This window comes from Hibiscus syriacus, unplaced genomic scaffold (assembly GCF_006381635.1).
Source record: "Hibiscus syriacus cultivar Baekdansim isolate YM2019G1 unplaced genomic scaffold, ASM638163v2 tig00110195_pilon, whole genome shotgun sequence".
Taxonomy (NCBI): Eukaryota; Viridiplantae; Streptophyta; class Magnoliopsida; order Malvales; family Malvaceae; genus Hibiscus; species Hibiscus syriacus.
In genome coordinates, this window is record NW_024062621.1 from 1,659,358 (window position 1) to 1,675,904 (window position 16,547).

A 16,547-nucleotide genomic window follows, 5' to 3' on the forward strand; every position below is an offset into this window, starting at 1 on the left:
TATTTATATTTTGTTCGAGTTTTTTAAGATGAATTGTTAACCTTTTCTTTGTATTGTTCTTGTATAATATCAAGTGAGTAATTTTTTGTGTTAATAATTGTAAGAATATATTCTAATTATATAGATTCATTGTAACGTTGAATATTATATATTTTTTTAATAAAAATAACGGTTTCTATTTACATTAAAAAATATATTTCACTTGTAATAAATTCAATATGAATGTTGACTTTGGTGATTTACAAAAGAAAAGCCGCCGCCGTTTGATGAAGTATAATTCTTTATGATGCTGAAAGCAAATTAATGAGTGAGTTTCGTTGGATGAAAAACAAGTATTTTTAGTGGTTCGTGGTTGGAAAAAAAGTGTTTTTTTTTACTTCAAAGTGGCTGCCATTGACGAACTTTTAAAGGTTGCAATGGTTTTACATTCATTTGATTTCTTTTAAAATTTTGTTTTTGCAACTTCAAATTGATTGAAAAAAATGTTCCATTGATGTTTGAGATCTTAGAGAAATTTAAAAAAATGGACTTAGTTTTAAAGAAATTTGACTGATTTTTTTTTTTAATGTAAACAATCAAATTCTTTCGGATAGAGTTAAAATCAATTCAAGATTTTTAAATAGAAGAAATTTAATTTGATATTAAATCTGTCGTAATTATAAAATATTATTTATTTAAATTTTTTATTAGTCATTAACAACGTGCACACACTTTATATATACAACTACTCAAATTCAAATTCTCTAAAAAAATATAACATCTTTTTATTACTAAAGTCAAGCAATAAACTTATACAGTATACTTACATAATAAGATGGCATTGACTATTCTTAGTGGTTTGACTCTTGTTATTTATGATAAGAATGATCTATGATGTAATTTTTTATCCTTTTTAACTAAAAATAATACTAATTAATTATTTTTATTTTATTCATCCCTCGGTGGAAGTGAATATATTAGTCTATAACACATAGTATTCTTTTCTTTTCTTTTCTTTTCTCCCTTTGGGTTGCATTTGGGGTAGTTTATTACTTACTAATTAACCTTTATTATCCTTTTGAATCTTATAGCATCAAAATTCTAATAATAACAACTCTTATACCAAGACGAATTTTAAAATCTCTAAGAGAACAACATTTCTTACACCAAATTGTAGGGAACCTAAAATTTAATAAATTAGGTTCTTGCCCTTATTTACAGACAAATATTGTTATATTTGTCAAGGATTAGGCACTTTTAGCATGAAAATTGGCCTTAAATCCCATATGGTACCCAAAGTATCCATTAGATTGCTTCTTTTTGGAACCTTAATGTTAAGACCGTAACTTAAATAATACTCTCTCTTATACAAACTCTGCCTAATAAAAATATATCGAATTAAATACAATCACCAATTATCTATGTGTAACAAACCCTATAAGCCGTTTAACAAATCACGCTAAAATATCAACTTTTATTGGTTGATGATTGACTTAAAATATCAATTTTAATAAAATATAATTATTGAAAAGGTCCTAAAAGTTTGAAAGACTTTATCTTTTAATAAAACTTGAACAAAACTTAGTGGCTGAAAAGTGGCCCACTATAGTATTAATGTTCTCCATATGCCCATTGAAATTGTAAACTTTTCCACCAATCCCAAAATCTAAATGTATAGATTCTTTATTTGATGTGTTTAATAATGTGCTGAAATTTCCCTTACCTCTAGCCTTGTTTAAGTGAAAAACTAACAATTTTCTCAGGAATATTGGGGGGAGGTGGTTTTTATTTTTCACTTTTCTTGATTTTATCCACAAGTCACAATTAAACATAATTTCTCATAAAATTATTTTATTAACCTAAAATAGCTTTTTGAATATTAAATTTGGATTTAGATTTTAAATTTTAAAATTAAGTATTTTTGGAAAAATTAATACTTTAATTCAAAGCTCTGAATAATCATTTTAAATTTGAATTTCTTTAACTTAAAAAGAAGAACATTTTTATATTTCAGAAATAAATTGTTTACAAATTACATATATGTAGAAAATAATATAGCAATGATAATTTTATATGTCAAATTGATATCAAATTGAGTCCCACAAGTTTCTAAGTGAATTACATATTGTTAGTGAACTATCTACTATGTTATGAAATTTTAAAATGAAATTAATTAAATTTTATCTTTTATAATATGTTATTGTCGAAATGGTTTTTCAGAAGGGAAAAAAGGGGGTCTTGTTTTGAAATAATTTTTGATGATTGGTTAATGATAAAACGTGGTTTGAGGAGTTGCCACTAATATTTGATTAGGGTGTGATTGGGAACCTAAAAACGTATTTGTCATTTTAATAAAATATTAATTTTAATTAAAACAACAAATTTGTTGTATGCGCTACCAAAACTCGAGTTCGAGTTAAAAAAAATTGTTTTATTAGACCATTGTTTTATTAAACAAATGGAGGATAATATAGTAGGTAGAAGTGGACAAATTGTTGGCTGTGATGGGATTAAATTAAGGATAATGCATTGCCACCATGAAACCCATTTAGTCGACTGAAAAAAAAATTAATTAGTGCTTCCATGGCTTTATTCTCTGTTGGATTTTTCCTAAAGTTCCCAACAATCCATGTGCAGTTTCAATCATGGAGCTTCTTCTGGCATCGCATGTGCCTCAATCATCATAACTCTCCTTCTTCCACTAATTATTTTGTTCTCTTCACCATACCCTTGTAATCAGTTGTTGGTATATATATATTCCTACTTTAGTTCTTATGAGTAAAAAAATTAAAAGAGGCCTAGCTAGTTTTAGCTACCTTCCAATAGCAATGGATGCCGATTCTGTAGCTTGCAACAAATCATGGTCCATCAGCGAGGACTCACTGATAAGATACATTCAATTTGCAAGTGAGAGTTGTGTGCAGGAGTTGTTAGCGTCGGCTTCATCCGAGAATGGTCGTGACGGATGGAAGGTTCTCAACCGTAACAACGGTATGGAGATATCGAAACGAAGGTTGAGATCTCTTCAATTGAAACCAAGAAAACGCATCTCGATTCTCTTTACTGTTTCTGAAGCTCATCTCAAATCCCCAAACAACCAACGTTTTGAGCCAAAAATACTCCGTTGCTTGAGCTAAAATGACGAACATGGAATATTGTATGTACGAAGCAAAGTATTCGGAGGTCGGATTCGTGATGAAGAGTTTGATGCGATTCAAACCATGTATATTGGTTCTCGGATGACGATTAGTGACGACGGTTGATACGGTGGTCATCGGCGTTCAACTACCTATCGACGAGGCTTCCTTGTTCATCTGCAAAATATGGCTTGAAGCTTTAAAGATTAAATAAAGGAATGAAAAAGAAATGGTGGAATGAAACAAGGTACGTGATTTTGGGGGGTTGTTATTAAAGTGAGAAGGCAAAATTTCAAGGTAAGCCATCCAAGTTGTTAAAAGCTCAACCTTGTCTCTTAGTTTTCATATTGATATGATTATGGCATAATGGTTTAAATAAGATCAATTTAGTCCATGATGTTGGTAATTAAATGTTACTGGCTCTTCAAGTTTTTAGTTATGCAAATTGGGTTTTCAAATTATTAATTAGATTCTAATAAGTTATTTTTTTTTATGACAAGGAAAATTATTGGAAGTCGTATTTGTACGATAAATTATCCGTGTTCGTTAGAAAAAGATTGGAAGCTATAAATCAAGTTGGTGAGCTGGAATTTAAGACTAGTATTTTGGGTTTTGTTGATGTTCCGATTTTTGAGGTCTGTTTCGCCAAATTCAAACCCGGCAAGATGTTTTTCACTGATTTATCACCCGATTCGATCCGTTTTTCAGAATTAAGCTATGTTTTTTATGTAATTTCTGTTGATATGCATCTGAGGAATTATTGGAAGTTGAATTAAGGATCGAGGACTTTCGAATGGAAATTAATGGTCGATCAGGATGGCACGAAAATCGAGGTAATACTTTACTACCTCTTTATGCTTTATGGAACATGTTGATATTGGTAAATGCATGAATAAGATAATGTTGGTCACTTTTGTGGAGTTGAATAATTTATTCACTCGATATGAATGTGGTAGAAATTCTGTAACTGAATACGGATCGAATGACTAAGATAAGAGATTGATAATTGTTAGAATTAAATTACAAGTTTGTGATTGGTGATAAAGAAATCAGCTCTGGATTTGTAACTTATATTTTATATCATCAAGAGTTAAATGTTAAAGATACTTGGATGAAAAATTATGAGAATACTCCGATATGGTAAAATTACGAAATTACCCTTATGTTGGAAAATGATAAGAATTGCCACTGGAAGTTGGTTAATAACTCTGAAAAGACATATTGATCCGATATAACTACTGATGTGCATAATAAATGTTAGTTTTATTTGGAAATTATGGATAACCGGTTTTAATCCTATGAGAGTTTGTGAAGGAATCATTTCAAAATCAAAGAATGTTCGGGAAAGCAATTGATCATAGGATCTCTAAATTATAATTATTTTCGTTAAGAGCTAATATTGAAATTATCTGGTTAAGAAATTACGAAAATGCCCTTGAGATAAAATAGTCTGAATGACCCTGAATGAGAGAGTACTTTGAGGATTTGTACTTAACTCGATTAAGTACGAATTAATTGTTAAGATCTTGTCTTTGTACAGAAAAATTTATAATATTCCGTTTGTAAAATCTGAGAAGACACTTGACCCGAAAATATTCGAATAAGGAGTAAATACTTGAAGAGTAATTTATCGGAGGTATTCTGCTGACAGAATTGTTCGAAAGGACTGAAGTAAATGATAAGATTGAATTAAATAATAAGACCGGATGGAAGGAAATGATTGAAATATTCTAGAATTATAAATTACCAAATTACCCCTGTAATGAAATGACTCAAGAATGTCACCAAGCTCAGGAATGAATGGATATACTCAAGCTTTGAATGAATAGAAAAAATGTTAAGCACCAAAATGACCAAAATGCCCTTTTGACCTAGAATAAGTAAATGTCTTGGATTAATTAAGAAATCCAAATAAACATGGATGTTGTGCTACCAGTAAAGTTATGGAACGCAACTTAAGTGATTAACCAACGTTAGTACTATATCATTACCTGAATGATATAAGTATCACTTGAATGTTTGTTCATCTTCTCAAATTTGGATCGATGATAATTCTGGAAGTACTTGGCGCAGCTCAACTCTAGAGTGCATACAGTACTAATAAGTGGGTAGTCGTTAGTTAAATCAACCATGAATATCAGAATGACTTTATTATATGAATAAATTGAAATGAAATGAAGTACAACGTGTATTTGAAATTCAGAAACGTCTGAATTATTCTGGAAAACTTTAAAGTAATCGGGATAGACTTGCTTACCAACGAACTAAGTAACATCAATGATTAAGGATTAAATAGGTGATTTGATGAGTTTGGAAACACTGTTGAACTTACATGATGAATTGTCATTATGGGTTATGAGCCATGGATCAAGTACGTCAATATTTCTTGATATTGTTGAAACGTGGAAATGAAATAAAGACCGTTGGAAGATTTATTCAGTGATGATTATGGGGATGATCTATGGATCTGCACTATGGTATTAAAGAGTGAATACACTGGAAGGATAATGAATTGACTTGTTGACATGCATCAGTTTGAGAGTTGTGTAACTCGAGTTGTTTGATAATATGATCGATAGTCGTAGATTGTAAATGACTTGAATCTTCGATTCTATATTTCATCTAAAATCACTTCGGTCATGTTTAAAAAAAAACAAGTAACGCAGAAGGAAAAAAAATTATGAATATCTCATTTGGTTCAATTGGGCTGAAATCCTATGAATTTAAAGTATATTCCTGAATACCCTTGATTGTTTGGGTAATGGAATCACTCGCAGTAAATCTGAATTTAGAATTATTATGTATAAAGGTTCCTGAACGTTTTCCTAAAGCACACGAAAATATAGTGGGATTCTAATGTATCAACATTAAATGTCTGGCTAGATCGGTTAGTAATCGATTCTCCTCAATAGGACCTTGTTCCAGGAATTCGTTCAAATTTCATAAGTTTCATGTTCCAAAATGATAACTACAATGGCCTCTGGAAATACTTGGATTCTCTAGTGTGTTCCCTACTTATTACTGAACTGTTTTATTGGTTTTAATATGTGGTACACCGAATTCATCGGTTATTGTTTATGGATGCACCAATTTAAGTGACAATTTATGGAATACGGCTGCTATCTAATTTTTGTTTGAAATGGTATATGATTACCATGTTTTTGGATTTATGGAATTTATGTCACGGTGCAATTGAATTTTGGAATTGAATTACGATGGAATAGCTCTGATCAAGCTAAATGGGCCTAATGTGACTCTTGAGGGCCCCAAGATGTTTCATTAGGTCGGCTTTCCTTTGCTGTGTGCTTAGGGTAAGCTATATGGACTTATTGACTTGGGCTTAAGAATACAAGCTTCATAGCCTCCTTAAGTCGGCTTTCTTTTGCTATGTGCATAAAGTAAGCTATATGGAAAATAATTTTTGGGAACTACTGATGGTGTACCAGAAAAGGGTTTAACTATGATTTCAAAAGTTAAACTCTTTTACGAAATTGTGAGATTTACTACTATGATTGTACCTATTATGATTTTATTATATTGTTGGAACACACAGACATCCTATTGATCTCCTGAAAAATGTCATACTTTGAAAGGTTTCTTATGAACTGAGATTCAAGGCTTCTACTCGATGAACTTCTAAGGGAACCCCAAATTATTCTGCAAACTAGTATACGTATGATTAAATAAGGAAATTATATGGCTTTCCATTATCTACATGTCATGTAGCATCATCTGGTAGTTCTGTATTACTGAGCTTTCCGAAGCTCACTCTATTACTCAACATTGCAGGTTAAAAGAATTGTACCAGTGCAGCTATCGACATCAGTAAGGTAGTTCTTCCGGCGTTGTTTTTAGAGTATGATACATGTGATTAGGGGGCATGTAGATTGTATTTTGTTTTATATAAGAGTCTGAAAATATGTTTTATTTCTGAATGCTGATAAAGCAATTATGAGTTACATGTTTTAATAAAAGTTTTAAATTTTCTGCTATTTTTACAATGGGTCGCTACGGTGACCCTAATGTGACACTCTAGATCGGATCGGGATATCCGCATCGGTCTGAGGGGGTTACATCGAGAGTCTGTTACGTGTAGGGAAGGATTAGCACCTCCACAGCTCCCTAAATCGGTACCTAGTCGATTAATTAGTTGTTTTTGCAATGAAATTTACGAGTTCAAGTCTAATTTAATTTAAGATCTCCTAAAAATAATATTCTTTGAATTTTTGGATGAAACATGATAATATTTAATTATTTCCTACCGAGAAGAATTGATCTCTCATACCTTAAAGCAATCGATTCTTGCTGCAATCAAAATAAAGAAATATTAAAATTTCATTCTCAGATTCATTATTAATTCAAAACAACAACACTCAAAATAATTTTAAGAGAGAAAATGATAATATCTAATCATTTCCAATCGAGAATAATGATCTCTCATACCTTAAAACAATCATTATTACTCCAATCGAAATGAAGAGATATCACTATTTCGTCTTAAAATTCAATATCGATTCGAGTGAAAATGATAATATCTAATGATTTCCAATTGAGAATAAATGACCTCTCATATCTTAAAAGCAATCATTTATTGCTCCAATCGAAATGAATAGATATAATCATTCCATTTTAAAAATCAATATTAATTCGAGAAAAAAAGGCAATATCGAATTATTTCCAATGGAGAATAAATGACCTCTCATGCCTTAAAGCAGTAATTTATTACTCCAACCGAAATGAAAAAATATTACTATTCGCAATATCGATTTGAGTGTTATTATTTCGAAAACCCATCCAAAAACACATGCAAAAATAAAGCCAATTAAAAGCATTATCAAGCAAGTATAATTAATTAATTATTTTACCAATATTTAATGAGAATAAGGATGTTCAATTATTTAAATATCTCGAGACGAGACCTTAGATTCAATCTAATAGTCTTTTCTCGATGAATTTAATTAAAAGAACATGATTTTTTTCTCAATTCCCGAATTTTAAAATGAATTCGATTTAATTCGTGTCATTAAATGAGATATAATTTTGTTTTAAAGTTATCGAAAATAACTTTCTTAGACGCTAAAACAGTCACTTTAGGGCAATATTAAAATGAACGAATATTATTGATTCGAGTCAAGAGATGCTTATGAGGGTATCATGCAAAATTAATTAAGGACTAAAATGAACTAACTTGCAAGCAACATGCAAAAATTAAAATAAAATGAAAAATATGACTAAAACATAAACAATCAAAACCATCATATCAAAATTAAAATAAAATAAAGTATAAAAGTGAATAAAATGAGCATGCTTAATGTTGGGCGCTAAAATTACAAAGAATAAAAATAAATAAAATATGAGGACTAGATCAAAATAAATTAAAATTGTATGATCAAATTAAAATAAATAAAAAGATAGATTCTGATTCGAAATATAAATATGCACAGGGCTCATAATAAGATGGCATTGACTATTCTTAGTCAATCAATAAACTTATACAGTGTACTTGCATAATAAGATGGCACTGACTATTCTTAGTGGTTGGACTCATGTTATTTATGATAAGAATGACCTATGATATAATTCTTAGTGGTCGCATTTGGTGTAGTTTATTACTTACTAATTAACCTTTATTATCATTTTGACTTTTATAGCATCAAAATTCAAACACGCATACATCTCAATAATAACAACTCTTATACCAAGACGAATTTAGAATCTTGAAGACAACAATATTTTTTATACCAAGACGAAGGGAACCTAAAAATTAATAAATTAGGTTCATACCTTTATTTACCGGCAAATATTGTTATATTTGTCAAGGATTGGGCACTTTTAGCATGAAAATCGGCCTTAAATCCCATATGGTACCCAAAGTATCCATTAGATTGCTTCTTTTTGGAGCCTTAATGTTAAGACCGTAACTTGAATAATACCATCTCTTATACAAACTCTGTCTAAAAAAAATATATCGAATTATACAATCACCAGTTTAACAAACCCTATAAACCGTTTAACAAATCACGCTAAAATATAAACTTTATTAAATCTAATTATTGAAAAGGTCCTAAAAGTTCGAAAGACTTTATCTTTGAATAAAACTTGAACAAAACCTAGTGGCTGATAAGTGGCCCACAATAGTGTTAATGTTCACCATATGCCCATTGAAATTGTAAACTTTTCCACCAATCCCTAAATCTAAACGTATAGATTATTTATTTGATGTGTTGAATAACGTGCTGAAATTTCCCTTACCTCTAGCCTTGTTTAAGTGAAAAAACTAACAATTTTCTCAGGAATATTGGGGGGAGGTGGTTTTTATTTCTCACTTTTCTTGATTTTATCCACAAGTCATAATTAAACCTAATTTCTCATAAAATTATTGTATTCACCTAAAATAGCATTTGGAATATTAAATTTGGATTTAGATTTTAAATTTTAAAATTAATTATTTTAGGGTTTTTTTGGAAAAATTAATACTTTATTTCAAAATTCTGAATAATCAAATTTTTAAATTTGAATTTCAAGCAGCTTTTAACTTAAAAAGAAGAACAATTTTATTTGAGAAATAAATTGTTTACAAATTACATGTATGTAGAAAAATAATATAACAATGATAATATATATGTCAAATTGATATCGAATTGAGTCCCACAAGTTTCTAAGTGAATTACATATTGTTAGTGAATTATCTACTATGTTATGAAATTTTAAAATAAAATTAATTAAATTTTATCTTTTATATATTATTATTATTTAATTTATTAATAATACATAAAATTATATACGACCGATTTATTAAAAATACCTTAAATTAAACTCCTAACTATTTTTGAATCCCGATAACAAAACTTAGCGGCTGATAGGTGGCTAATTATATTTTGACTTAATTATTGAAAATTTACACTATCAAATTGTGATATTTTACCCAATCCCTAAACAGTACATTAATTATTTTTAAATTAATTCTTGAAATTTTCACAAGGAAAAAATGAAATTTGACCCAATCCCCAAACAGTTAAGTAATTATATATAACTATAAATTAATAGGGTAAATTACATATGTGACCATACTACTACGAGGAGATTTCAATCTGATCATTTATCTTTTAATTAATTTTGTCAATCAAACAAACTATTAATTATTTAAATGATGTCAATCAAAATCACTTGTTAATTATTTAAGGGTAAACTACATGTTTAATATCTAAATTATTACTTTTGTTCCGTTTTGGTACCCAAACTTAATTTTTTTTAAAATTATATCTAACATTTAGTTTATATTATGTTTTAATTAAAATTTTAACGTGTTTCAACCTATTTAGTTGATGTATGTTCATATTAGTTGGTACAAACGTTTAATATTTAATTCCTTTTATTTTTTACATAATTATTTTTAAGAATAAATATAACCATTTAATTAAATTATTAAACTTAATTAATATTTTTAAGATTTATATTTTCATATAAATATATTATATGTACGTAATTGATATATATTTTCATTATAAAATATATGATAATAGTTATGTTATATATTAACTTAATTAATGATTTTAAGTTAAATTATACAATTAATGACTCCTATATGATGGGTATTTTATAAACTCAGTTGTTCAATTTAATTATTTCAAGACATTATAATTTAATCATATTATTATCTACTATTAAATTAAGCTTAAAATTTCATAAGACAAATATATAAAATTAAAATTTATCAAATTGAACTCATCAAGTGACATTAATGATAAAAGGGAAGGTAATTCTCTCTAGAGGTTCTAGATTCGAACAACTATGTCTATATAGTGTACGAACATTATCAATAGATTAAGAAATATTTGAATAGAAAATACCTTATAATTAATTCATACTCTAAAAAAAGACCCAACTGAAGTTATACCGTTTTATTATCACATTAACTTATAATTTTTTTATTAATCTAGAATAAATATAAGATAATATAATCTTTTTATATTTAACAATAAGAACTGTTCAAAACAAAGAAAAAGAATAGCAAGCTCTTCACTTTTCGTAGGTTTAGCTCTCCCTATCATTCCCTCTAGGAATGGTAAAAAAACCGGAATCAGACGGTTTCCGACTGATCCGACTTTATAGGTGTTTTTTTTTTTGAAATTTTGGGATTTAGGACTGGCAGGTATATACTAGGTATGTTCGGGTGAGATGGGGTCGGGTTTAAGGTGAAAAATCATTGACCTGATCTGACCCGATATAAATATATAATATATTTAAGATTTTATTTTTATAATGTTAAATATATTATTTAATTATTTAAAATATAATAAATGATTATAAATATATTATTTAATTATTTAAAATATAATAAATGATTATAAATATTATTCTAATTATTTAAAATATTTATATATTTAGGTCAGATCGAGTCGGATCAGGGTTATAATCTAAAAATCAGGACGGATTCGGAGCGAGAGAAAACCTAAAAATTATTAGGGCAGGACGGGATCATGTATTGATAAAATATTTTCAGGCTGGGGTCAGGACGGCCAAAAACTCGCCCTGCCCTGACATGTGCCCATCTCAAATTCCCTCTCTATACCATTTTTAAAAGAGATAATAATTTTTTTAATATTTTTATATAAAATTTATAAAAATTCTCTTTTTCAAAAGTTTAGGGTGAATTATTTAACATTGGCTCCGCCACTTTATATATGTGCATACGTGCATGTATAAACCTCACTAATCCCTCAAAGCTTTCATTTCCTTTTCGGTTGAAAAGAAGAATAGTAATGGTGAAGTTCTCAAAGGAGCTTGAAGCTCAACTAATCCCAGAATGGAAAGACGCCTTCGTCAACTATGGGCAACTCAAGAAACATGTAAGAAGATCAAGCTCTCCCGTCAACAGCCTCACCTCAACCATGATCTCTTTTGCTCCGTCCTCAACCCGATCCGTCTCATTTCAACCAAGCTCTTCTCCGGCTTCAGAAGCAACGATAACGATGATGATCAGGTCATTAAGGTACAATTACAGGAACAGACGCAAGATTTTATGTTTTGGGACAAACTTCTAAAATTTTAAAAGAAGATAGATTTATAAAATTTCATAAGAGCAACAATATATTATCAATAGAAAATATATGATAATTTAAAATTTTTATTCGACATAAATTTGTGATTGTAATTTGTTTCATAATTTCAACGTTCACAGGTAAGGAGCATGGGAATGCCTCTGATCATGAAGCGTACTCTATCAACTGAGCTTCTTCAATTGTTTTCGGAAGAAGATGATGTAAGTTATTATATATTCGAAGTTATATCTTTATTTTTTACGTATAAAATATTAAAAAAATGATAATGAAATGAACCCTAATTTTATAAACGTAATTTTGAAGGTGAGGGCATTTTTTGAGAGTTTGGATGAAGAGTTGAACAAGGTGAACCAATTTTACAAGACTAAAGAGAGAGAGTTTCTTGAGAGAAGAGAGACTTTGAATCAGCAACTACAAATCCTCAAAGACTTGAAGCAGGTCATCGACGGTGTCCGGCGTCGGAATTCGGATGCCCTTTCACGTTCACCGTTGACTTCTCCCCGAAACTCGGATTTCTCAGGTGAAAGTTTGAAAGAGAAAAAAAATGTTGATAAACTATTAAATTTTGAGAAGCAAATAATGACAAGATAGCAGTTTGATTAGTTTATGAAACATTGGTCGGTCCATGACCTACGTTGATTTTATATCCTAAAATTTCTCAAAACTAAAAAGATAAAGTGTACTAGAGGTCACTAAACTATACTTAATCGATCATTTTGTCCACTAAACTTTTAAAAATTATAAACTGACCAATTAATTATAGTAATGAATGCAGAGCACCCCAGGTTTACATGATTGTTCCCCAGAATCTCACAAGAAGAAGAGGCGATCGCAGAGTTAGAAAGAATGGAGTGAAGTTCATGAATTCGACACCAGCCGCCGCAACAAGCGGAACCAAGAGAGAGAATGGTGGGAAGCCAAAGGTGGCAGTGAGGATCGACATCCCGGCCACCACACCGACACGCACCATCTTGGCGGTGACATCAATGCTGTGGGAAGATCTGATCAACAACCCCATGAAACAAGATCCTGCGGCGGGGAATTTCATCAATAGGAAGAAGATCCAACGTGCTGAAAAGATGATTAGGACTGCATTTGTTGAGCTGTACAGAGGCCTTGAATTGCTCAAAACTTACGGGTTCTTTCATATATCCTTTTTATGCATAAATGCATGCATATATACACATACATATTCTGAAGTTAAAATTATTTTTGCCAGCTCATTAAATATGGTGGCGTTTACAAAGATACTCAAGAAGTTTGACAAGGTAATTTATGTTAAGAAATTATATTTAAACACTCGAATCTAATTATTCAAAGATTCAGAATTTCAACCTTACGAACACAGTAAGACTTTATGAATATTTAAAAATAGTGTGTTCGTGGTGTGAACAGGTATCAAAGCAACAGACATCAGCAATTATTTGAAAGCAGTAAAGAGATCTCATTTCATTATCTCTGATAAGGTAGCTTGCATAAATTAACCTTGTTCTTATTCAGATTTATTATTCTTTTAAAATATTCAGATAACCTAATAATGATATTGATACTTTAAGTAGAAATGTATTATTTGTAACTTAATGGGTTATTTATGTTGAATTTTTTACAGGTTGTTAGGTTAATGGATGAAGTGGAATGTATATTCACAAAGCACTTCGTCAAAATGACAGGAAAAGAGCCATGAAGTTCTTGAAACCACAGCAGCAGAAAGACTCTCACATGGTCACCTTTTCTTTGGTAATCAATTATTTTTCTCATTTTACGAATTATTTATTCGAATCATATTCATACATGAATACAAAGAATAAATCATCCAATAACTAACATTTTATTTATTGCAGGATTGTTTACAGGTGTTTTTGTATCACTTTTGGTATATATAGTGACGGCACACTCAAGTGGTGTATTCTCACCCACCACTGAAGCAGCTTACATGGAAACTGTCTACCCTGTTTTCAGGTGCTCATTTTACGCGGTATATTATGAAAAAAAAATTATACATGTACCAACTGATAATTCAGCTATAGTATAGGGACCAAAACATGTATTAAGCCTTTTTACATTTTAATTATTTTGTTTGGTATGGTATTTGTGCAGTGTATTTGCGTTGTTAAGCTTGCACTTGTTCTTGTACGGGTGCAATTTGTTGATGTGGAAGAAAACAAGAATAAACTACAACTTCATATTCGAGTTTGCCCCAAACACTGCCCTTAAATATAGGGACGCCTTCCTTATTTGCACCGCTTTGATGACTTCTGTTGTTGGGGCTTTGGTCATCCATCTCCTCCTCAGTGCTGCTGCCTTTCCTCCTACTCATGTTGACACTATCCCTGGAATTCTCCTCCTGGTTGGTTATTCGAATCTGATTCCTTCATTTTTCTCGAAATATTCGTGTATGACTGATAATGATTTCTGATCTCGAACGCAGGTTTTTATAACTTTGCTGTGTGTCCGTTCGACATCTTATACCAACCGACTCGATACCGTTTCCTTCGAATAATTCGTAACATAATATGCTCTCCACTTTACAAGGTAGCTTTACTCGCAGATCTTTTCACCGTCGATTTCTTCGGATTTGTACGAAGTTTGAGCTGAGCATTTTCTTGCTGTCTGCAGGTTCTGATTGTGGATTTTTTCATGGCTGACCAACTTACTAGTCAGGTAATTGTTCAATCACAAGCAAATTAAGCAAACGCTTGGTAAGACAGAACAGACATTTTGTTCGGTATAAAACACTTCATAATTTTCGGATAATGTATGCATAGTATTAAATGCAGGTAACGTTTTTCAAGTTCACAGTAAACCGCAAACATATCGTAATTTAGTACTATGAATGTAACATGCTAGATGTCTACTTCTTTTAACAGATCCCATTGCTAAGATACTTGGAATCAACAGCCTGTAATTTTCTCACCGGAAGCTTCAAAACTCACCAATATTCAACCTGCAAGAACGGACACGTTTACCGCCGACTCGTTTATGTTATCTCGTTTTCGCCGTATTATTGGCGTGCCATGCAGGTAAACTATAAACCTTGCAAGTCGTATAATCATGTTAATATCCATTATCATATAGACTCTGATATGTTTGTATTTGTGTCATTTTTGTGTTTCTTTTTGTTTTCGTTTCAATTTCAAGTGTGCGGAAGATGGTTCGACGAATCGGATCCGAACCATTTGGCTAACATGGGGAAGTATATCAGCCATGGTGGCTGCCGGAGCTCGGCTAACGTATGCGACACAGAGCAACAACCTGTGGTTTGGTATAAATGGTGGTGACTTCGGTTGTGGCCACTGTTTACCATTATATTGGGATTTTGTTAAGGATTGGGGACTTCTTAACCTAATTCCAGGAACCCGTGGCTTAGAGATGATCTGATTCTAAAGAAGAAGAGCATCTACTTCATTTCCATTGTGAGTTAGCTTCAACTTCATAGCAGATAATACTTTTTTTCCTTTCTTACAGTTAATCTCAGCTTATATATTATTTTTTTCGATTGTTTTTAATGAAAATTATATAACTGCAGGCCTTAAATGTAGTTCTGAGAGTTGCTTGGATCGAAAGCATCATGCGGTTTCGGATCAATCCGGTTCCGTCGCATTTGTTGGACTTCTTCTTGGCTTCCCTAGAGGTCATCCGACGAGGCCATTGGAATTCTACAGGTAAATTTCTCAATTTTTCACTCTGAAAGACAAGCCAATATGAAACATGATTCTGAAATCAATGTCTTACACAACATGAAAAACTGTTATCGTAACAGGCTGGAGAACGAACATCTGAACAACGTCGACAAATTCCGGGCGATAAAACTGTTCCGTTGCCGTTCCGTGAGACAGAGTCTGATTAACATCCATGAAAGTTTCATGATCAGAGCTCAGTTATTTTTTAGCCAAGTTAGAACAGCTTGAATTATGGAGCAAACAAATCTGAATATCATAATGCTTATAATTTATGTTATAAATATAATTTTATGACATTTTATAATTCAAATATATGTTAATGATTGATTTGAATAATATAAAATAAAATAAAAATATTTAAATTAAACCATGACAAGTAAAGTTTTTATTTATTTTATTAAAATAAATTATGAATAATATTTATAAAATTAATATATTTTAATTGATTTATAATTACCAACGAGGTAGTTACATAGTTGAAGAACATTGGGGCTCTATCCTTTAAGTACCTTAGTTTGAGTCTCTTCCATTCAAATTTATTTTGGTTTATAATATAGTGATTTGAAAATGTGATTATATCTTACATTTGTAAATTGATTTTTTTATATAAATACATATTCAAGGACGTAAACATAATATAATAGAGTATAGAGAATAAATTTATAAAATTTAGGAGGTGAGTTAGTATA

The 16,547-nt window shown here is 30.5% G+C and overlaps 1 pseudogene; it reads left to right on the top strand.

Moving 5' to 3' along the window:
• The first annotated feature begins 11,878 nt into the window (after positions 1–11,878).
• Positions 11,879–16,025, top strand: LOC120218091 (annotated as a pseudogene).
• Positions 16,026–16,547: the final 522 nt, after the last annotated feature.